The sequence below is a fragment of the Ambystoma mexicanum genome, chromosome 7p, assembly GCF_040938575.1.
Source record: "Ambystoma mexicanum isolate Mex_15411 chromosome 7p, UKY_AmexF1_1, whole genome shotgun sequence".
In the NCBI taxonomy this organism is placed as follows: Eukaryota; Metazoa; Chordata; class Amphibia; order Caudata; family Ambystomatidae; genus Ambystoma; species Ambystoma mexicanum.
In genome coordinates, this window is record NC_090939.1 from 747,093,205 (window position 1) to 747,116,492 (window position 23,288).

The 23,288-nt window shown below is 43.7% G+C and overlaps 1 protein-coding gene and 1 long non-coding RNA gene across 2 annotated transcripts in view; one reads left to right on the plus strand and one right to left on the minus strand.

Annotated features, from left to right (window-relative positions):
• SH3RF3 (SH3 domain containing ring finger 3) overlaps positions 1-23,288 on the minus strand; it is a 1,766,125-nt gene that overhangs the window by 197,826 nt on the left and 1,545,011 nt on the right. The window lies entirely within an intron of this gene.
• LOC138526296 (uncharacterized) overlaps positions 515-23,288 on the plus strand; it is a 317,289-nt gene continuing 294,515 nt past the window's right edge. The window contains exon 1 of the long non-coding RNA XR_011283539.1: positions 515-676. This is a non-coding gene — a long non-coding RNA (uncharacterized lncRNA). The remainder of the gene's footprint in view (positions 677-23,288) is intronic.

A 23,288-nucleotide genomic window follows, 5' to 3' on the forward strand; every position in this document is an offset into this window, starting at 1 on the left:
TGGAATGCAGAACTGCACAAATGGAGAAGGACACGGAGCGTGGGACTAAAAAAAGGGAGTAGGTAGACCCTGTCCGGGCCTGAGCACGAGTCCCATTTCTGGACTCTGCCCGGGAAGAGCACCCGGCCACTTAAACCCAGACTGGCGAGTATCTGCACTTCTTTTTTTCTATTTAAAGCACTGAGAGTGACACAAAAAAGCTGCCTGCCACACACCCCTGTCCCTGAAAGGATATGTACCTTGTGAGCCCGGCAGCCCTTACCTAAGCGGCCAGTCCCCCCATAAGAACATGCCCGGCACATAGGGGACCCCCTTGATAGACCCCCCGCCCCCTTAATTTCTCATCCCACTTACAGCCTTAATTATCGCTCACCCCAATCCGGACAAACACACGGTTATAAGACAAGGCGTCCAACCTGTTTCACGACTGAAAGTGAAGTGGCTGTCCTGCGCACGCGCAAACCAACACACCGGCACAATAACCCCAAACACATCTTCTGGAGTTTGGCAGCATTCACGTCTGCATAACCCATTGTCGTGAACACAAACAGGTCCCCGGCGCAGCAGAAAGGGGTCTTTCTGGGACCCCCCCCGCGCGCGTCGGCCTGGGGGGAAGGATGTCATTACTCGTCAGGGTTCGGCCCTGTGAATCGGAAAGGTGGCGGAGCAGTATGAGGTCAGTCACGGGGGATTCATTAAGAAGCTTTTCCCGCAACTGCCTTCATAATCAAATCATTTAATATTCATGCGCGTGCCCTTCATGCTGCGCGCCCTTCCGCGGCGAGGGGGGCACGCGCCATTATGCCACCTCAGTTAAGCGGCTCCTGTTAATAGCATTTCAAGTAGTTTTTCCGGAGCCGTGATTGACAGACCCAATTATTTCGGACGACACCTCCCCCCCCCTAAGATAATCAAGGTGCTCCCCTCCCCCACCTCAGATGAGTCTTTCATGCCGACCACATGGGGCAAGCCATCAAGGGCCATTGTTGCAGTTATCACACGAGAAGAAGGCGGGAAGAAATTCGGGAAACCTTTTAGTGACCTAGTGATGTGCGGAGCTGCACTATATGCTTTGAATATTAGTATTGACCTCCCTATCCACGCCTTGCTGCTATATGGCCTCCCCTGTGGTGAATGAAGGACTCTGCTGGGCATTCTACCATGCCCTTCCTAACTGGGAAAGAAAATATGGAGGCAGAGACGGCTGATGCGCGCGTTCTCATATTCCGCTGCCCGCCCAGGACAAAGCACCTCAGGAGGGGTGTAATTGAGTTGTTGATGGCAACTCTTCAGAAGTTGAAACTGAAAAGTAGAAATGAATAACACTGCCCCCTTTTCATCTTCAGCTTTCCTGTACAACAGCACCATTAGAACAGTGCCCCCTCCCTTTTTTTTGTTCCAGAATGCCCCAAGCTTGAAGAACAGGTAACGTAGTCTAAATGCTTAACTAAATTGACTCAACGTTAGGCTAGTGGACCTGAAACTGTCATCCGCACAGAGCAACGTAGACTTAAAACAGTGAAATTCAGAGGGAAAACTCTGGGAACTCTGGGTACGGAATCCTTTGAATCTGTGGCTGCGAAAAGGCTGTAAAAGATTCTGTGAGGAATCCATGCGGGGGTGTCATGGTCAATTGTTTGCGGTGTATTTAATGTCTATTGACTAGAAGGCTCGTCAGTGAGGCATAAAAGTGGATGTTTATGGGTTGCTCGCCTGGATGCCAGTATAGTGAGTGGAGCGACTTGGCGGTATGGTCTAACTTGTTGAGAATGATGATTAGACGGGCCGCTCTCTATTTTGTATGAGTTGGAGCTTTTGTATTTTCATCTCCGGGTGGACTATGCACTTTTGAGAGAACTGTGGCATTGACTATTTCCACCCTGTGGATGAGTTCTGGGAATGAAAGGATTTCCTTCGTGTTGGTAGGGAAATTTGCTGGATGGTTCGCTCATTTGCGGCACGTTTGCAGCACGATGGAGAGGCCAGTGCCATTACAGGATATAAAGGGTTTTGACTTTGGCAACAGGGTCTAGTGGGGTTACCAGGGCGGATGTCCAGCTGAACTGGAGCAGGGGACCCACCAAGTTGCCATATGGTACTTACTCTGTCTTGAACCCTGTTGAGGCATTTGACATTCCCTCATTCTCGGAGGAATTTCGAGAAGGTCTCGCTCGGACAGCTTATCAGACCAAGATCTTAAGGTACACATTAAGAAGTAATGGTGGTGGGGGGGAGCCTTGTGGGACCCCACATATCAAGGAAGCATCGCATGAGTTAGCCCCGTTCATCACAGCATTCATAAATGCTTCTTTCAAGACGGGTATTGTCCCTGACAACCTAAAGGATGCATGGGTTATCCCACTCTTCAAAAAACCCTCCCTTGACCCTAATATCCCAACTAACTTCAGACCAATCACTACAGTTCCATTCCTGCTCAAGATCCTGGACCGCGCAGCTTACCTGCAGATTCAGGATTACCTCGAACTAAACAATCTTCTGGGCTTAAGACAATCAGGGTTCCGCCCTAAACATGGTACGGAATCAGCTCTGATTGACCTGAAAACTCAGATTGAGACTCTAAAGGACAAGGGGAAGTTAGCTCTTCTCCTTCTCCTCGACCTCTCTGCGGCTTTTGATTTGGTCAACCACCAAATGCTCTGCCAGCATCTCAAATCTGCAGCCCACTTCTCTGACTCTGCAAATGCCTGGATCCATTCATTCCTGAGCACCAGATCTATGAGGTTCTTCTCACCCATGGCCTCAGCGGACCCCTCCCCCATTCATTGTGGCATTCCTCAAGGGTCGTGTGTATCCCCTACGTTGAATAACGTATTCACTAAGCCCCTCTTTGATGTGCTTGACTATCTGGGTGTCTCCTACACCAACTACGCGGATGATACCCAGATACTCATCCCCATTACGGGAGACTACACAGCTGACACCAAAGCCCTTAACGATGTTTACTTGGTCATCCAGGCCTGGATGGCACATCACGAACTTTGCCTTAACGATGATAAGACTGAGCTCCTACTTCTAGGATCCAATCATCTGCTCAACAAATTAGATCAAACTTACAAGTCCTTCATTATTGACGGCAATGATATTAAAGTCTCCAAAGACACCAAGACTCTAGGCGTTCATCTCGACACCACGCTCTCCCTGAACAGACAAACAAATGCAGTTAGGTCAGCTTCGGCCTATACTTGCAAACTTATCACCGCCTGTAGACCCTTCCTAAACTCTACCAACTGCATTACCCTTGCCAGAACACTTGTCATGGCCAAAATCGACTACTGCAGTGCCCTCTACCTTGGAACTAGTCAGTCTAACCTTAATAAATTGCAAACTGTACAAAATAATTCCTTAAGGGCAGCCTTAAACATCCCAAGATGTTCCCACATCTCTTCCGTCAGATCGGACTTATGTTGGCTCCCGGTAAAACAAAGAATTGCCCTGAAAACCCTAGCACTGACTCACAAATGCCTGAGCAACAACGCCCCACCTTACTTGTCCGCTCGCTTCAACTCCACACATCCCCTCAACCCATTAGAGCAGCCCAAACTCACAGCCTCACCGTGCCGAGATGCAAACTCCAAAAAGCAGGTGGGGTGAGCTTCCCTGTCCTAGCTTCCAAACATTGGAACACTCTGCCCAAGCCTATTAGAACTGAACCATCGTTCCACTCCTTCAAAAACAATGCTAAAACTTGGCTGTTCTCCCAAGATCCATGAGACCCCTACTCAGTCCAGTCTCCCCGTGTGGTACAGGACATGTATATACATCTGCTCTGTACTTGTATTATATTCTATTAATGGTACCCCTCGGTATATGTATATATGCTGTATATTTTGTAACTTACTGTGTAACTACTGTTTATTGTAACATGTTTAAGAGTATGCGCCCGGTTGCCCCAGGGACTGTTTTTTTTTGCGCTTTATAAATAAATAAAATACAAAATACAAATACACATGGCTCTGTTGACTGGACCAAACGGATATTGGCCAGCTTTAAATGGGTAAATGAACGAATACATCTATATATGGTCACTGTGAGGGTGCACTAAGCGTCTGAAAGATCTGTAAACCGTAACAAAATGTGATAAGCTTAATGCAACTGGATTGTCTGCCCTTATAAATATCAAACAGTGTTTGCTAAAAATGTGGCGATGCTTCTATGAACTCTTGAGGGATTGTCCGATGTAATCATTTCGCATAATACACATTTGCTGCTGCACAAAATCAAATTGGATCAATAACAGAAAAATCAGAATTCAATGGGAAGGGCATGGCTTTGGTGCTTTGGGTAAGGAAATGTCATCAGGGGTGATGTTCAATCAAAACATTTCTTTTTGTTGTGAAAGTAAAAGCGACTATTACGATTCAAAACATGATACGCATGGATTTGAAACATAACGTGAGCCAAGCACTGATGTATTTTAAGGGAAAACAGTGGTTGCTTTATTTTGTTGATACAAATGCCACTTTTCAAAAATCGTGGCTATTCTTATAGCCAAGGCTCAGAATGCCACAGAGCGGCGTCACAATGTGTTCATTATTTAGCGGCAAAACATGGAGCTAAATTACGTAAACGCCTTGAGTTTTCCAATACTTAAAGACAAGGAAACAGTGTTCTTCACAAGTCCTAGTGCCACAAAAAAATATCAATGAGGATAAGGATTTAAGAAAATTGTCTTTGAGATGGCCTGTCTTGCGTTATAATGGTAGGAGAAGGAAGCTGTTGAATATCCAGGAGTGTACAAATGAAGACCCACAGTTCAGATCGAGATACAAAAATCAAGCGTTCCCCTGAAGAAGGCCCAGCAGTTATACGCCTATAGGACCGAAACATGTGCAGGCATGATAAAAAAAAAAACGTTTTGTTTAACTGATATATGTGTGATACCTGGTACTTAGGCTGCTGGGTATGTTAGATTCTAAATATAAGGTTTCCTAATTCACATTGTTTGTTTGAAGGAATGAGAAGATCAGTTGTATTCAATATGGAGGCAGCGGCATGCAATCATGTCATTTGTGGAGAAATGTTTGAGATGCTTTGCGTGCTCACCTTTACCCTGAAGCAGAAAGCTCTGAAGTTTGTATAGGAGACAAAGATATGGTGCTAATGTGGAGGCCGGGAGCGCGAGAGGCTGATTGAGCACCTTGCGGTGGCTGATGTCTTGTTTGCCAGTCATCACTTTGTTTGGTTCGGTCATGATTCTGCATGGAGCCTGTGCAAGGGGAGTCCGAGCACGAGCCCTGAAGGCATCAGTCAGAGAATGGAACAAGGACTTCTCAAAATGTACCCGTAGCTCTCATTTGCGGAACGCCAGACATGGGCTGTTGCCCTTGACGACACAGAGCGTTTTTTAAATTTTGATGGCATTCATTTATCTGATCGCTCCAATGTTTTTCTTGAAACGATCTTTGGCTAGGTATCCATGTAAAAGGATTCAAAGGGGGAGTCTGGGTGCACTTGTAGGCGTGCCACACTGTGGGAGAAACTCAGGGGACCCCTTTGTAGATTTAGATGGTACGTGTGCTCACCCAATAGTTGCCATGCTCCGTACGCGTGTTGTCACAGTCATTCTGTCAATAAAACAACATGCCTGGTCACAAGATCCAATTATATCGCAAATACATATTACTATCTATCTTGTTTTAATAAATTAGCCAAGACCTTGTCCCATATACCGAGTGTTCTTTTTTCCTGCATGCTCTTTACTGGCCTCTTCCATCATCAAGAGATTCTGGGACAGGAAGAGGCGAGAATAGGGAGAGAAAGGAGTGTGTTGGGGAACCAGGCCGAGAAAGCAATAGCAGTGTAACAGAGCAGGGCAGCAATATTATAGTGGGAAGAAACAGCATCAGAGGAAAGATGATGGTGCAGTACACTAAACTGCCAATAGATGTATTTCCCTCTTAGTGCAGGTATTCTCTCATATTCGTACATGGATTCCCTCTCAGCCAATCACAGTGCGTGGAATTCATTTTCACAATGTTTGATATAGACCTTGCTCCAAACATTCTGAGTGTGCAGCAGTGTTAATCCATTCACTTTATTTTTCAGCTGCACAACCCGATGTGTTGATAACCTTAGTGACCTTGTTTGGGGCCATGATCACGTATATTTTGTGAAAATAAAAGCAACTATTACGATTAAAAACATGATAATCCTGGATTTGACCCATAACGTGGATTTAATCCAAACATGGATTTGATCCAATCTCCCTATTACTCCCCATGATCATCGGGGTTATTGGGTAATTGGCCTCTTCTCGAATGGCTTCCTTGCTGGTTATGCCGTGTGGAATATCATTGTGATATATGTGTTGGCTGGAAGTGCGCTGTCCACCCTCCCAAACCTGCTGCTGTTTTACAAGACCTTGGCATATCCTGCTCAGTCCCTGCTCTACCTCCTTCTGGCTCTGAGCACAGTCTTAGCCTTTGACCGGTAAGATTTGTTTTTTGCTTTGTGTGATCCACTTTTCCCTTATCATCTGCAGAGAGTAGGTTCCCTTATGGATACAGTCTGTCTGGGATATTTGTACACGTTGATATTCTATTCCCCTTAGATGGCATTAGCTTCATCTCAGCTGGGGGGATGGGTGCAACAGTTATTCTGAGGTCCTGTTGCATTGCACCCCCCAGCAGGCTGGGCTTTGATGAGAGATTCTAAATCTCGAATGCGTTTGATAATAGGCTACAGTTTAATTTTGCTTAATTATCATTTTTATCTACTTTGAATTAGCTTCACTTTAAGACCATTACTTAACAATCTAAAAGGTTTTACTGTGTTACATCGTACACCCACATATTAAAGTCAAACGATTACTCGTACTCTAATAGCATCACTGTGCTAAAGTTGAATCTAGAAAGTGCCTAATAGTGTCACTGTGGTATAGTTGAATTTAGAAAGTGTGCCTAAGAGCGTCACTGTGCCAAAGTTTGAACTTACAAGTTATGCCTAATAGCGTCACTGTGCCAGAGTTTGAACTTAGAAAGTGTGCCTAATAGCGTCACTGTGGTATAGTTGAATTTAGAAAGTGTGCCTAATAGCGTCACTGTGGTATAGTTGAATTTAGAAAGTGTGCCTAATAGCGTCACTGTGGTATAGTTGAATTCAGAAAGTGCGCCTAATAGCGTCACTGTAGTATAGTTACATTTAGAAAGTGTCCCTAATATCATCACTGTGCTAAAGTTTAGTGGATGGAGTGGATATATATCTGTATATCTCTGTATCTCCTATTTATCCTATGAATATGCTATGTACCTGTATCCCCATGTTATCTGTATCACATGTTTACCCCATCCATCCTGTCGCTTTATATATGTATGCCGCTATGTACGCCCCCTGTCCTGCTCTTGTGTTTGTTCGGAGGCGCTTTACTGATAACCACCATATCACACTACTACGCTTACTCTCTCCTACACACCATCAGACAACTAGAACACAGCTATGCTATGACACATTCGGCCTTGCTGTTCTCATAACTCATCATCCTAATAAAACACAGCTAGCTGAGCACATTCCGGCTAGCTTAAACGTCTCCTCAGGCCTAATGCAGCCAGAACTCAGTCTGGGTGTCCACCCTCGAGACTGAACACATCCAATTGATTTCCTCAGCACCACACCTACCGCTAAGAAGCAGCTTTCATGCAACAACCACACCAGCTGCACACATATACGGTGCGCCCACGCACCATACCACATTCTCTCTCTCTACTGACTGAACTGCGGTTCCCGAGGGCGTTCAACCTACCAGCGCTTTGAGGTCATACCAATAATACATAAGGCGCTATATAAATGCCAAGTAACATAACATATAATGACGATTACCCAAGTTCTATCACTCGGTTTTTCATCCAGGAAAGACTTGGGGGTGGGTCATTATCCCATGATCATGACCTCTCCCTCACTTTGTAAGGCTTCATTATTTACATGAATCCTTATCCGGTGGCTTGGACCATGACTCCATGGTTCTCAATAAACAAGTCTGATGCCTGCATCAGCATCCAATTACATTTAGATATTGCACTGCTTATATCCTGCTCAAAACCTGCAGGTTTCCATTGCATAGGCCATCCAGTCTTGCTTTGGCATGACATTTTGGGAGTTGTAGTTTTCCTTCATTTCAAATGGGGGAAAAACTACAAGTGCCAGAATCCAGGGGGAAAAACAGGACTGGATGGTCTTTGCATGCATGGCCTCAGGAAACCTGAGAGCTCTGCCTTCTCTATTTGTCATGGAGGCCCAATGTATGTGCTCTATCAGTGTCATCAACACAAAGCTGGGAGTTAATAAGTTTAAATATTAGCACAAAGGCACATTTGTCCTGCAAGACAAACCCATGATAAACAGTCACAGCAATTACCATTTTGATGGGGGCAGAAGGTACATTTTTTCTCGGGATTTTTTCTAGTATTCAAAAACAACTTAACAAAGCAAGTTCCGTAAAACCTTGTTTAAAATGGCAGAGTAAAATGCAAAAGTAGGAACCTTTCAATACAATCACAATATACAATGGGTGAATACAACCTCTGGATAAAGTCCTAAAGTAATTCCCATAAAGTATTAACTAAGTCAGTCTGAGTGAGTTAGTGATGCTGAGACCCCAGTGAACCTGCAAGTCACAGGTATGCATCCTGCTGCTTCACTAGTTCCTTAAACAGACAAAAAAGCACATCATTTAGCTTAAATTAACAAGAACATGTGCTATTTTTAACAACTGTAAGATAAAAAAGGTAACCACTATTTAATGGAGCAAAGAAATGTTTAACAAAGAGTTACTCCAGTTTTAAAATCAAACAAAATCTCGGATTGAATGCCTTTTATTAGACTAATTGGACGGGCACCTATGCTCGTGTATAATCGCCATCCCCACACTCATGGCAGGAGACATCTGTACCATTCCACGTGCAGTTCAGATTTTGCTCTTTCATTTCACTACAGCTCAACAATGAGGCAAGACATTTTCTGCTCATTGTCCTCCAACTTGCTTCTTGTCCATGGGGTTATGTAGTGTGCGAACATATGCAAATGGCTAGACTATGGTGATTGGGTAGAGGCTCTGCATTGGCCCAGAGAGATCTTCATCCAGATGAAGTACCAATTCTGCCCTAGATTTTTGTATCTATGTATGAGTTTGGCGTTGCACAACTGTTTTTATTCTGTGGAACTGGACTAATTTCAAATATTAAGCTGAGATGGTAAAATGCATTAGCTTTCAAAGTACCACAGACCTCTTCATCCTAAGGTGGCAATACGGTAAAAAGAGCAACATAAAAACACAGTTTTGAGCATATCTTTAAAAAGAAAAATGGGGAATATCGCATTTTAAACCCCCACTGGCTGCAAGAAAAATATGCAAGGAATTAAGACCTCAAATGTCCCTCTTGAAAAAAAAATCACAAGAAGCAAGGAAAGAACCAATGGACTAAAATCTTCACACATGATGTAACATTACAATAACAACAAAATAGGAGTTTTTTTAGAAGAAAAAATGCAAAAATAAATTCAGCCAACATAATCCAGTAGTGTTAGCACTGTAAGGAAACCTGAAAATGTGTGGTGCATGCTGGGATACCATAGACTGCCAATAAATAGATCTGCGTTTGTGCCACTGATTCATGGTAGTTTTTTCTTGCTGTAACCAGAACTAGAATGACACCACAAACCCATTTCACATAAGAACTCATAACATATGTAAACAATGGGCTATTGAAATACGCCTCTATTTGAGCCCCAGAATCTCGAGAAGCAGTGAATGAGTAAAGCTTGAATGAAACCCAGGGCAACATTGTGGCAAAGCCCGGGCTATCAACTGCTGCCCCCGTTCCTCTTTGACAACCCACTCACCAGTCTTGAAACACAGAGTTCAGAGATCACAAGAAAAGTGCAAGGGGAGTAAAGCAAACAAACATTTCACAAATCACTGGAGCGGCACTGATTTATTTTTACCAGTCCCCTTTTAAAGGTAAACAAGCGCTGTTCTGAAGAACAGTGCACAATCCAGGCTGTGCCTGGCTGTTGGGGGCTTTAGGACCATGTTGTGACCAAACAATTCCTAATGACAGCCCTGCAATGATACATGTCAGAAATCAGAGTACTGTCATGCATTCACCCTGCTCATCCTCGTTCCTGCCTTGAGTAGTAGTTGGATGTATAACATAAATATATTAATAATATAAACAAGCATATTCACATTTATATCTCCCAGAATGTCCTACAATCTGTGTGTGTGTAAGCAGATTCTGCACTGTTTACCCAGTAGATACCATGGGCCCTCATTAGGACTCCGGCGGAAAACCATGGTGCTTTTAGCACCATGGTCGATGCCGGAGTCCGCCATGGCAGAATGGGGAATTACCACCCCATTCCAAGGTTGGTGGGGCGGTAATTCCCCATGCCACCATGGCCCTTCCCCATTCCCATTTTTGCCCCATAGGGCATAATGGGAATGGGGAAGGCGGTTAGTAGGGTACCGCAAATTGCGGTACCGTACTTACCTCGAGAGTCTTTTTGCGGGCACCTACTTTAACGGCTGGTCTAGACCAGCCGTTAAGGTCGGGTCCCGCAAAGGGACCTCATAGTAAGGCGTTAAGGGTTTAACGGCGCTGACACCTTTTACGGTGCCGTTAACCCCTTAACGCCAGGGTCCTAATGAGGGCCCATGACTGCAACCTGCTAGTTTAAGGTAGAATCCTAGTTGATATATATAACCCGTAACTAAAATAGCCATTACCGTCAGTGAAGTTACTCCCTGGTAATGTTAGGTTCAAAGGTCACATGCCATCACTTCCTGTGATGACATCCAGTTCAAAGGAGCCATGATGACATTCAGTGCTTCATGCCTCTTCCACTACCCCGGGCATTTAGGTGAAATGGCATCCCTGAAAGAGGCATAGCCCTTCAAACGGCCTAGAAAGCCACGACTTACCGTCTCCAGTGTCCTCAGAAACACCCACTACTAGATGCATCCTCATTGGCCAGAGTATCGATCAACCCTCCGTTTAGGACCACAGGACACAACCTAATCCAGAAATTGAACTTGACAATCAAACTATGTAATTTTAGGGTTTCCATTACCTCACAGGATAATGCATACATTAACCTGGTGTATTCACCAACATATGCTCACATGTTTGTTGCTGGAGACAGCACCACAGAAAAATACGTTAGTAGGCAGCACCATACAAAAATACATTAACGTGTGGGAGCACAGCCTTGTGTTTGGAAGACGACCGACACATACACATAATTTCATTGAATGAGGAGAAACCCTCAATCCTGCATGCTTGTGCCACCTCTAATGTTTCCACTCTCTTCCTCACTACTGCTTCATTTCTGTTCCTATCCCTTGCTTTCCCATGAAATGTTATTTGCACTTTCTCACCTTCTCCATATGGACCCACGTAGAAATGGTGGTTGTGCCAAACACTTTTTTATTTTCCGGTCCTTCATTATTGATATGCTTGGTAACATGCATGCAGCATACCTAGCAGCAGTCAAATATTACCTGATTGAACGTAATGCTCACCATTAAATAATAACTTTACACTGAAATATCATGAAATTAATGTTAAACATTTCAAGACCAATATTTATTTACTGAAAACAAAAAATGTGCTAATGCAAAACACTTTGATACTATGATGCAACTTGTATTTTAGTATTCTGCAAGGAAATGATGGATAGAATGTTAACTGTAAATTACATGAGAGGTTTAGTAAATTCACAAACAGACTAGTTTGCTATTTGAGTGTTACTAAACATAAAGCCAAGGTAATAGCACATTTCTGTTACATGGGTTACAATTTGTCTCATGTAGGTTGTATGTACTTGAATCTAAGCTGTGAAATGTGGTACACCTTCACTATATGTTTATGGAAGTATCTGTTTTCTTGAAAACAGGCCCATTATCCATCACTGTGATTACAGCATTAAAGTGGCTAATGACACAGCGTGTGTACCAAGATCAAAAGCCTTGTTCCATATTACCAGGAAAGCACACTAGATGCAAGCTTTATGTTAGATCCCATTCAACTCCATTGAGATGTTTAGAAGATCAATATGTTCAGGATATGGGCGATCAGTAAAGTTCACTGTGAAGAGCAAATGCCTCAAACAGGCCATGACCTTCAACACTGGCAAAGCAAGACGGCCCCGTAAAGAATATATTTGTTTCATTAAAGTAGTGTTAAAATGGCCTTTTATCATTGCACACCAAACACTGCATTTAAAGAGGACACGTGGGAAATAATTATTTGGCTGTAACTTTAGAACCCTTTGCCCAATGTGAAAAATAAAATAGAGCTGAATTCAACAGAGCAACACAAGCGGTTATAAAAAATAGATTAAAATGTATGTACTATTAAGAAATGTACATATTGTAATAACTTGGCTATGTGCACAGCCACGAAAAATATTAAGGATGTCTTTGTATTCACAATATTCTTGCGAAGCTGAATATATAAATCATATTAATATCTCATGTCCAATATTGGGAATTGTAAGGGAAAGAAAGATTCCAGTCCAATTTTGATTTCACATTCCTAAGGGAAGGTCTACCACATAGCTAACCCAGGCCCTTATGGCGCAGATAATTTAATGTGCAAATAGCAACAAGGAGGAGGACACTAGTGAGTGTAAGTAAAGGGAACCTATCACAAGCTGTGTTCAATCCAATATTGGTGCATCAAATGGTGCTGCATGGGTGGAGTTTGCTGAATATTCAAACTTATACACATAGGAAGAAGGGAGCGATGTGGAAAAGCATAAAAGGAGTAGAACCTGTTTGAGAAAAGCATATTGGAGCTCAACCTGGATTTAGCTGATGGAAAATCTCCTTAAGAAGGTCTTTTACAAGGGTACTGAATGCAGAGGCATTACCTAAGACAGAACCAGATTACCTACAAAGGATTTTGGGAGCAGGTGGACAGATTTAAAGGAAAACCCCATCTGGCTGTGACGCAGGAGGCCAGTTGATGTCTCTACTTGCCCTGGACCTTTCAAAGACAAACCAGAAATTAATAGAATAAGCCCACAGATGTGCAGGTGCAGATACACTTCCTGACCTGTGAAAACCATTGTTTCCATAAAATAAAAGTCTTCCATAGATCTGTCTACTCCATGCAGTGTAATAAGAAAGGAGGTTAAATCTTTAAAACAAACATAATTTTTCCAAACAATATTGCACAGAAAATAAAGGATTCTGCATTAAGGGGACTAAAAGTGTGAATTTAAGTTAATTTTCAGATTCCTTTTTCATCTCAATTGTATAATTCCATGCTTGTGTGGCACCTCAATGCCTCAGAGTGTTAGCCCTCCAAAATAAAGATTCTTCATGCAAGGGTTTTCCATATATTTCACCAGGAAAACCTGAGTAATTTTCAAATACCTTGTCCATCTGCTTATGTAAATGCTGTTTTCTTAGATAACCATATACTTGCAACATAACTTGTGATTGCAATGAACATTTTTTTTAAATTACTCTGTGAGACGTCAGGAACTTATATTTTTCTTAATAGACACCATAGGTTTCTGGTACAATTTTATAATAGCACAATATAATTCTTTTTTACATATTGTTTAATCTTTTCTTCTGAGTAATATATTATTTAAAACAGATTAGGGGATTTAGCTTTGAGGATCTACATATATAACAAGATCCAATTTTTGTCTACAATAGTAATTTATATTTAATTTGATATTTTTTACACACACACACACACACACACACACACACACACACACACACACACACACACACACACACACACACACACACACACACACACACACACACACACACACACACACACACACACACACACACACACACACACACACACACACACACACACACACACACACACACACACACACACACACACACACACACACACACACACACACACACACGTATATATAAGGATGTTGGCGTGAATATGCAAAATACTAATAATAATGTAGCATTTATATAGCACTATGAACGCTCAGGTATCTGAGTGCTGCTTATTATTACCCACGGTGTCTGGTGCTCATTTATCGACCTCGGAAGGATGAAAGGCTGGGTTTGGCCCTATCGGGATTCAAACCTGAGTCAGCAGGCTCTGCACAGATGTCAATGCGAGCTCTCTACTCACTGTGCTATCAGACCAGCAATAAGCTGGATATTGGGCCTCATTATGAGTTTGGCGGCAGCCATGCCCTTAATAAGGTCATGGCTGCCTCCAAACTCGGGTCCGGGTCCGTGGTCCCTGAATGGGGAAATTCCGGGCCATTCTGACTTTGACGGGCCCGTTGTTAGCATGCTGGTCCCCTTGTGGGGCTCGCAAAGGACATCTGGTCTGACCAGACGTCCAGAGAGGGTCCCGCGAGGGGACCTCGTAATGAGGCGGTACAGGGTTAACGGCACCGGAACCTTCCCCAGCGCTGTTAACCCCTTACCGCCTCACTTGTAATGAGGCCCATTATATTGTAAATGCAAAAAGTAGCACAGAGGTTGTGTTTTCCTTTCTGTAGATAAGCTGTCTGTGTATAATTTTGAATTCATTAATTTAAATAAAACATAATATTCAGACTAAAAACAGCCTGTTGCTTGTTCCAAATTTTGTGGTAGGATTGCCTAAGTGGGGGACTAAGAAATTGGGGATAGTTCTCTGTAAAATGAATCATTAGAAAAGTACATATATTCCATGAAAGCCAATTTCCATATTAGGTATTCTTCCTACATGTATAATTTTCTTAGGTATTCTGTGCATTTCGGAGCTGAGTATGTACACAGCCATGCTTACCCTGACAACTGACTGTAATTATGAGTGAGAAAGGAACCAGTATCACCTGATGGTGTTTGAACCTTAGCGGCGTGAATGTTGCTGAAGCCATTTTATGTTCCCATCCTAATACTGGGGTGGATTGAATCAGTATATGTGGTTCAATGTTACAAGCATGTTAATGTTAGGATTACCATTGTGAAAAAGGACATGGATACCAAGCCCAATACGCCTTATTTATTTAGTGACAGAAGTACACAACCCTTTTATTGAAGAATTATTTGTTAGATATAAAGATCGGTGTTCTTTTGAAGTTCCCAAGACACTCTTCAATTTTACACAAAGCAGGTTGGAACCCTCACTGGTGCTATTTGTCCACTTGCCCTTTCTGATAGGGGTATTTCAAAAGAGTACAATGGGTGTGCACCAGGTCGTCCAACTTGGAATAATGACCTTCTATCAAAAAATATTTTATGTAGTTATTCTAGGTTTTGGTAATGTGCTTGACTCAGTGAGAGAAGTGTAACAATCCTTTTATTACTAAAATATACACAATATTAGCACAATTAAACAATTTCCTTTTTTGTTTTTAAGAGCTGCATTTGCTTAAAAATAGAGCCCTTTTTCCCCAAGTAATGTGGGTGCTGTGCAGATTTCAGCAACCGCTGGGTTGGCTCCAACAAATGTACACCTAACAATGCAGCTCTCACCCAATCTAACAAAACAAAGTGAGACAGAGAGAGTGAAAGAGAGAGCTACACACACTAGAGTGCAGAGAGAGGGAGGGTCTATATAGAGAGAGCGAAAGCGAGAACTATATATATAGAGAGAGGCAGAGAGAAAAAGAGAAAGATAGAGAGTTCTAGATCAACGCATGCAATTCTGTGACCAGCTAGTAAAATAATATGTTTCTAAGTGAGGCAGGATAACATACACAAGATTGAACCACATAGACATTTAAAAAGTGCAAGAGTATCAAGCAAATTGTGTGTGTTTAGGGCAAAGAGTTCCTGACAAGCAGGACAACCATTTGGACCAATGTGAAAGGGTCCAGAAATGTGCTTAACCTTGGAAGGAGGAAAAGGTTCTCCAGGTCAGGAATCGTATTTTGCAACAAGAATTGCACACCTACTCATTCAGGTGACACTTTCTAGAAGAAGCAAGCTTTAAAAGGCCTCCTGAATTCAAGATGGCTAGGCTTGAGTTTCAGTTCCGTGGGTAATGTGTTCAATAGGTGTGGGACTGCCAGTCATCTTTTTCTGCATTTCATCCTCCAGTAGGATGTTGGATATACATTCGTTGCTGCACTGGATGGAAGAGTTCTAGGTGGGATGTGTATAGGGATGCGTTTGGTGATATACATAAGGCCTGAGTTTCAGAGTGCTCTTCTGATGATGCAAATGACTGTACATTCTATTTAGGGTTGAATTGGGAGCCAATGGAGGGTTTTTAGCACTCCAGAGATGTGCTTGAGCTTTCTGAGCTGGAAGACCAAAGTGGCGGCCCTCTTTTCGATGGTCTGGAGGTGGGTGATTTCTTTCTTAGGAGTGGTCAAGATTGGCCATGACCAGTGACTGGATCACGTGGATTTTGACATTCATCACCAATGCCAGGAGTATTTTACTGCATTAAAATGAGTGAGGGGGAAATGGTAGCTACCCATTAAACTGAAATGTCTTGAGAGAAAGATAGTTGCTGCTCAAAGGTGACTCCCAAGGTCCTTTTTTGTCCACTGGAATCAGTGCTGGGCTGAGATCTTTGGGCATAGCTTGTGGAGTACTGCTTGTGGGGCCTTCCTGCAAAGGAGGATTTCCTTGTTCCCTGTGTTGAGGTAGAGTTGTCGGCCATTCATCCATGTTTGGATTCCTGCTAGCCGTGCTGTGGGATTCGTGATTGCAGGGCGGTGTCGCTGTTGATGTGCATTCTGAGGTCCTTGTTGTCAGTTTAAATGTTGAATGACATTCCACAGACGTTTGCTAGGGGGTGTTAGACTTTGAACGACCACGGCATGGAGGAAGATCCCTGAGGGACGACACCGGGTAGGTTGAAGGAGACTTACAGAAATGAGGGAAGTGAATTGCAGAGCCATTCCCTTGCTTTTGTTCCAGCAGGGCAAGTGAGGAAGGACTCTGCTAATCCAGTTCAGACACCTGGCATTGGTTGCTGTAGACAGATAGTCCTTTACATTTGAATCTACAATGAAAGTAGACAAACATGTTACCCCAACCCCCTGGCGTTCCAGCAGTCTTCCCACCAGAGGTTAGGACAATCCACAAAATGTGATCAAAAGACACATTTCCCTGTCCATGTAGCTAATTTCATAGATCAGAACCACAAAGTAAGTGGATGTCTCAAGTCCTTCATACTGCAGGCAACTATTACTGTTCGAAGCTGGTTTGCATTGGGCTCTTTCTTCCAATGTAGGCAGTCAAAGTAATCCTTGCTGCCCCAGCCCACTCCTGGCCACCTTGCCAGCCACCTCACTAGACAAGGTTAGGTACAAGAGGGCACTCGAGATCAAGCACAGAGGCTGAGATTTAAAATAAACTTGGAATAAAATGAGGAAGAACGTGCCGTGTCCCCTTCTCAGTTCGTGGATATCGGGTGGAAGGGAGGTCATAAGAGTAGGACAAGCACCATCAATGCACGCACAGAATGTGTTTGAGGGTCCTTTGTCCTATAGGAAATGATGCATTATGTCTCTGTAGTGTTTTCTGAAGGCAGTGTCCCTGTACCATCTGGAATGTGACAGCTACAGGCACAAATGCTCTGAGTGGCAATGCTCTGTTCCCTGACATGAATGGGTTCATAAAGGATTCTCTAACTGATACCACATCATGCTACTACACTGCTTGGGATACTTCACCTGTTTGTTATCCCAATGTAGCCAAGGTGCCATCCTGACGAAAGCCAAAAGTACAAATAGAACTGAAACTAGTTGATGACTGTTATACGACACCATGGGTGATTTGGCAATGATGCACCCAATATTAGAATTATGTTTTTTTTTAATCTACGGACACACCGGCTGCCACCTGAATAGATAGTTAGGGGCTATGGCAGAATGCCATCTTGTGAGAGCGAGATAACCCGAGCTTTAATGCTTTTCAATAACTAAAATGATTTTGGTAATGCTGTTTCTGAAAAGGATGTCTGCTAATCAGGGCCCATTTCATGAATGTGACATGCTAGCGTTATACTGCAATCATGTGCCTTTGCTGACCCAGTCTTCTTAAACCCCCAGCACCACTTCTGAAGAGGAAACCGAGAAGGTTCAAAGGTCATATGTTCTTTTGTTACAGCTGCTAGAACAGAAAGTTACACCAGGAAGAGGTGGTGTTTTTTCTGTTTCCCCCCTGATTCAAATTATAATATTTGTGTATCCTAGTAAACCGGATGGTGCACACACATATACACATACATATAATTCATGCCTGGTTTTGGCATGGTGACTTCTAGGATCACACAGTTACACGGCAACAGTAATTTGCGATTAAACTAGTGTTTACTTGTGAACACTGCTCAGTTATGACATGGATGTGTATTGGCTGTCTAGCCTGGGTGTCTCCACAATAGTCATATGGGGCAATGGCCAGAAAGCTGTATGTTGGTCCTTTTCGAGGAAGGGAAACTCCTTATTCCCAAGGCACAGGAGCCCTTCACAAGAGATCCCTGGGAAATCAGGGATTCAAAGGCAGCACTTCTCAGAAACCCAGAAGTCCAGAAGCAGCTGAAATCTTGCTTCATCACTTTGAGAAACCTTTGAGCCAGTTTGGCCATGCAGAGCACACTTTTGGCTGCTACAACACCTGTTCTGCTGCTGTTGGCACTCTACACATGTTCAAACTACTTACATGCCTTTTGAGCCATCCAGGCACTGGTTTGACCCAGTGAAGTGGACTGTCTTGTCCCGATCCAATCGCTGGCTTAGTTCTGTGGAAGCAACTGATTTGAATGCCAACTTGACATGCTGTAACCCATCGGCTTGCCCATATCAAATGCTGCCTCAACCCAGCAGAAACATCATTTGGCCAATGATTTTACTGCAACCTCAAACTGTTGGAAACCATCGACTCGACTGTCTTGAATGCTGACTTGACTCTACAGGAGCCAGCACAATGAAACGACGGCACGCCGACTTTATAGAGGGACCGTGCGACTCAAATAGCTTGATATTGGCTCGAACTCAGTAAAAGTACCTAAAGCAAGGTATCTGCACCCAAGGCAAGAATAAAGGTATTTTGAAGAGGCCCTGGCTCCAAGGTCAACTTGTGATTTTTCGGCCTACCTTTTTTGCCTTATTAAGAATATGTTCTTAAACAATGCGATTGTTGATGAGGTCTTTTTGCCCAAATACCCCTTGTTATTAACCCAGAGTTTGAATTCTCTGTGTTTCTCTTACAGGGGTGCCTCTGTAGTTTTTTAATTAGTGTGTGCATGCATCGATTGTGCTTTTTTTTTAATTGAAGTCCCTTTGTTATTATAGAATGTTGATTGTACATTCTTTTAATGTTGTGCCACTGTACTATTGTTGTGTGTGTTGCAACTGTATCAGGTAACACCCTTCCTGAAGATATAGTCTACCTTTGGTGCATGTTACCAAAAAGAGGTGAAGGAGGTATACCTCTCTGACTGTGCCTGTTCCACCTTTATGGTTGAGATCACTTCCTGTAGTAGTAATATGGGGTTGAGTAGGCTGTTTCGCCACTACTCATCCCTGTAGAACAGTAGTCATTTCATCACTGGGCCCTCGCCTGTTGCATTTCACTTTAATGTGGATTGTGAATGAGTTATTTTACCTTTCATTGCTGTTAGAGTGCTAGTTACTTAGACATTGCATGTGTCCAGGGAAAAGCGGCCAGTCTACTGCTGTGGATATTACAGTATACTGAGATGGCAACCGGACCAGCCTTGCTTTCATCTTTTTCTTTTACACAGGTGGCATACCAATGCAGGGATAAGGCATGCTCTAAGGGCGAGTTAAGTGTCTCCAATCGTTACTCGTTAAAACAGCCATGGGTTTCCCCCCCACAGTGCCAAGGCCTTTTTTGGTGATTTTGGTATATCGCCATAAAATGCCTTTTTAACGTTTTCTCTTTCATTAACAATGTTTCCCGTCCTTGGCAACAGGGAGGTAATCCCAAGGATGAGATATCTCGTCCTTGGCAATTAAGGGGTTAATGACAGGGAACTACTTTCACATGAGAGCGGAGTAAAAGATGTTGCCAATGTCTTACACCTTTTGTCTGACATCACAGCAGGGAAGAATGGCTTCTGGCGGCATGTGTTACCTACATCAAGAATACTAGCATATTTTTGACACTATAGGAGTTTGGTACATCCCAACATTTAGTCAAGAGATGCCACTCAAAGAAGGACCCATATGTGTACAATTCAAATTGATGAAAACAAAACAATCTAAGAAAAGACAACCTGAGAGACCAGCTAAGAGGTAACAAGAAAACGCTTGGCAGAAAAGGCAGAAAAATAATATAGGTGTTTAAATTTAATGAAACAAGAGGTGACTTGGGGTGGAACCCTAAAATGTGACAGGGAAAGAATCATTTGTTGGATTAAACTAATTTACAGATGAGCCGGGAATGGCATGGACGAAAGTTAAAGCAAGTGACAGTGAAAGTCATTGCCATTGAGCAGAAGCAATCCCATTGGTGCCCTGGACAAGGCAGCTAGGACAAAATGAAGGGTGAAGAGCCGTTTGGAAATACTTAGATGAAATATAGGAGTTTACATGTTTAAAGACAAATAGTTCTAAATGTTCAAACTAAAAAAGGAAGACAAAACATTGGATAATAATTAGGGAGTAAGAAAAAGTCAGCCCCAGGTGCCCAAGATATCTCATTTAAGGAAATGAGAAAAAGGAATAAATGTGTTGAAACTATGACAAGAAAAGGACCTCACGGGATTAGAATAGCACAGACATGAACAGAAGATACCAGTTTTGCTGCAAAGGCTGGAAAAATACTGGGGCATAACCCTGAGACGGGATGCAGTTACTTCAGGAAGCCAACCAGCCAGCACAGGCCTACTTTCTGACCACCACGAGGCCTGGGACTCCCGCCCCACATTCCGTCATGAAAGGTAAGCCCCCTTGGTTCTATGGCTTCTTAATCGCCTGCCTGTGCAAGCGTAGCATGCCGCTTTTCTCCGCTGAAAGCGATGTGCAAAATAATAATGTAATTGTCCAAAAAGAAACATCCTTGGAAAACGCTTGTGCCACATTTTGTTTTTATGCTTGTGCAGCCATATTCATTGCAATGCTGCTTTTGGTATCCATTCCATTATGGCCGCCCCTGATTGCTAGGTACTGGAGTGCCTGGCTAGCTGGGGGAAGGCTCACTGTGATTGGGCCCTCTCTCTGCAAAAGGCCCAAACAGGCTAGCCATCTGGCAAATGCCAGCCCGCCTCCCAAAGCCCTTTTCTAAGGCTCCTGTCCAAGCCTGTCCAGGCTTGGGTGGGCCCACTATTTCCACTCCACAAACAATGCTCCAGTCTCCTGTGCATATCCTGCTGCTTCATGAACCTGATCCTCAGCACCCCCGGGTCTCCCTTTCTGCGCACACATTTTGATGGCTGAACTTTCCTATTGCCCCCTCGAGCTATCTCCCTGAATGGTATCTGTGTCATTCCTATTCTGCCTTTTTCTCCCTGGACCTCTTCCTTTAGTCACGACACTCTGCTCTACAGTTCTAAATTCATTTCATGTTCTGTCCCTCCTTCCTCTCACATCCCTGTGTGCCATTGTATCTTTGCTTTCCATTGTATGGTGTTTTAAAAGTCGAGTCTAGGTGGGTTTGCTTCCATCCATTCTTTGTGCACTGCATTGCATTGTATGGTGTTTTACAAGTCAAACCTAGGTGGGTGTGCTTCCGTCTTCCATCCATTTTTTGTGCACTGCATTGTATTGTATTCTGTTTTTGAAAATCGGATCTACGTGGGTGTGCTCCATCTTCCTTCCATTTTGTGCACTGCATTGTATTTTGTGTACTACATTATATTCCTTTTTCTGTACCTCGCCTATTGCTCTGCATTGTATTGTGCCCTCCTTAACTACTGGACCACCTATGAGTAAGTGCCCAGGACTGTGCAGTGCAGCCACCCACTTTCCCCCTTCTTGCACCTATTATCTGCCACTGAGATGGCACTCACCATCTCTCCATTCTTTTCTAATTGCTTCACTGTCACCTATCCTCCCTCTCTCTCGAAATCTGCATGGAAAAAACAGAAAAAGGACTGTCTGGGTGCAAATCCTGGCCTTCCCAGCGCAGACACCGATGTCAGTGCATCCTCCAGAGAGATTTTCACTGTCATCCTCTTCTCTGTCCCCTCTCCAGACCTATGGACTCCTCATCTCATCTCCACTCTCTCCAATTTCACATCCTCTCCCATTAATGGTGGCACCAAGTGGGAAGTCCTCTTGACAGGCTTCTTCTCATCACGCTGCATCATTAATGTTTACCACATTGGCACTATTCTGGTTCAGGGTCCTGAGGCCATCCTCCTTCTCTTTGACCGGATCCTACCATCCCTCATTAACTTTCTTCCTTCTCCTGCCTCTCCCCCTTCGCCCCACTCTGCCCTGCCTCTGACTGAAGTACCATGCCCATGTACACCACCTCAGAAAACCTTCAAAGGCAGAGACCACCTCCACCTGGCGACTCTTAATGTTCGCTCAGCCAACACTCTGCTGACATCTGTCTCCTTCTAGAAGACACTGACCTTGACATTCTCGCCCTTACTGAGTCATGGTTTAATACCAGCTCAGTCACCCCTTTTGACTCCCTCCTACCTGATAGCTTTAAGATCAATTCCATGCCACAACCTCACCGTACTGGCGATGGGGTTGCCTTAATTTTCCCTGAGTGGGGACACTCTTCCATCTTACCCACTCAGCTCTCCTCTTCCTTTGAGAGCCTAATATGCAGGTTGGTTATCTCTCCCTCCTCCACCCTGACCATTGCTACCATTTACCGGCCTCCTGGCACTACCACCCTGTTCCTCTCTGAATGGGCTGATTTCTCTACCTCCTTACTTCCTACCTCTTCCAACCTACTCCTCCTCGGTGACATTAACATCCAATATGATTACCCTGGCACAGCATCTGCTCTTTTCATGAACCTCTGCATCTCTCTATCCTTCTCCATTCTCCCTTCTGGTCCAACCCACTCTGCTGGACACACTCTGGATGCCCACATCCAATACGACCTCCCTCTCTCATCTCCCATGGTCACCACTCTCTCTTGGTCAGACCACTCCCTTCTATCTTCTCACGTGGGTTCCTATGGCCCTGTGACCTCAGCTTCAAATGCCCTACCAACCTGAAGGGATCCAAACAGATTGGCACTTCCCACCTAGGAAGCTTGCTGGCAGAACCTAGCAGGGCGCGCTGTGTGCTGGCTGTGTACAGGTTCTGGGACTGCTGCGTGGGTCCTCTGAGTCCAGTATATCCCTCTGTTCCCTGGGCGATGTTTAGGGGAGGGGTCATGCTTCTCTCTT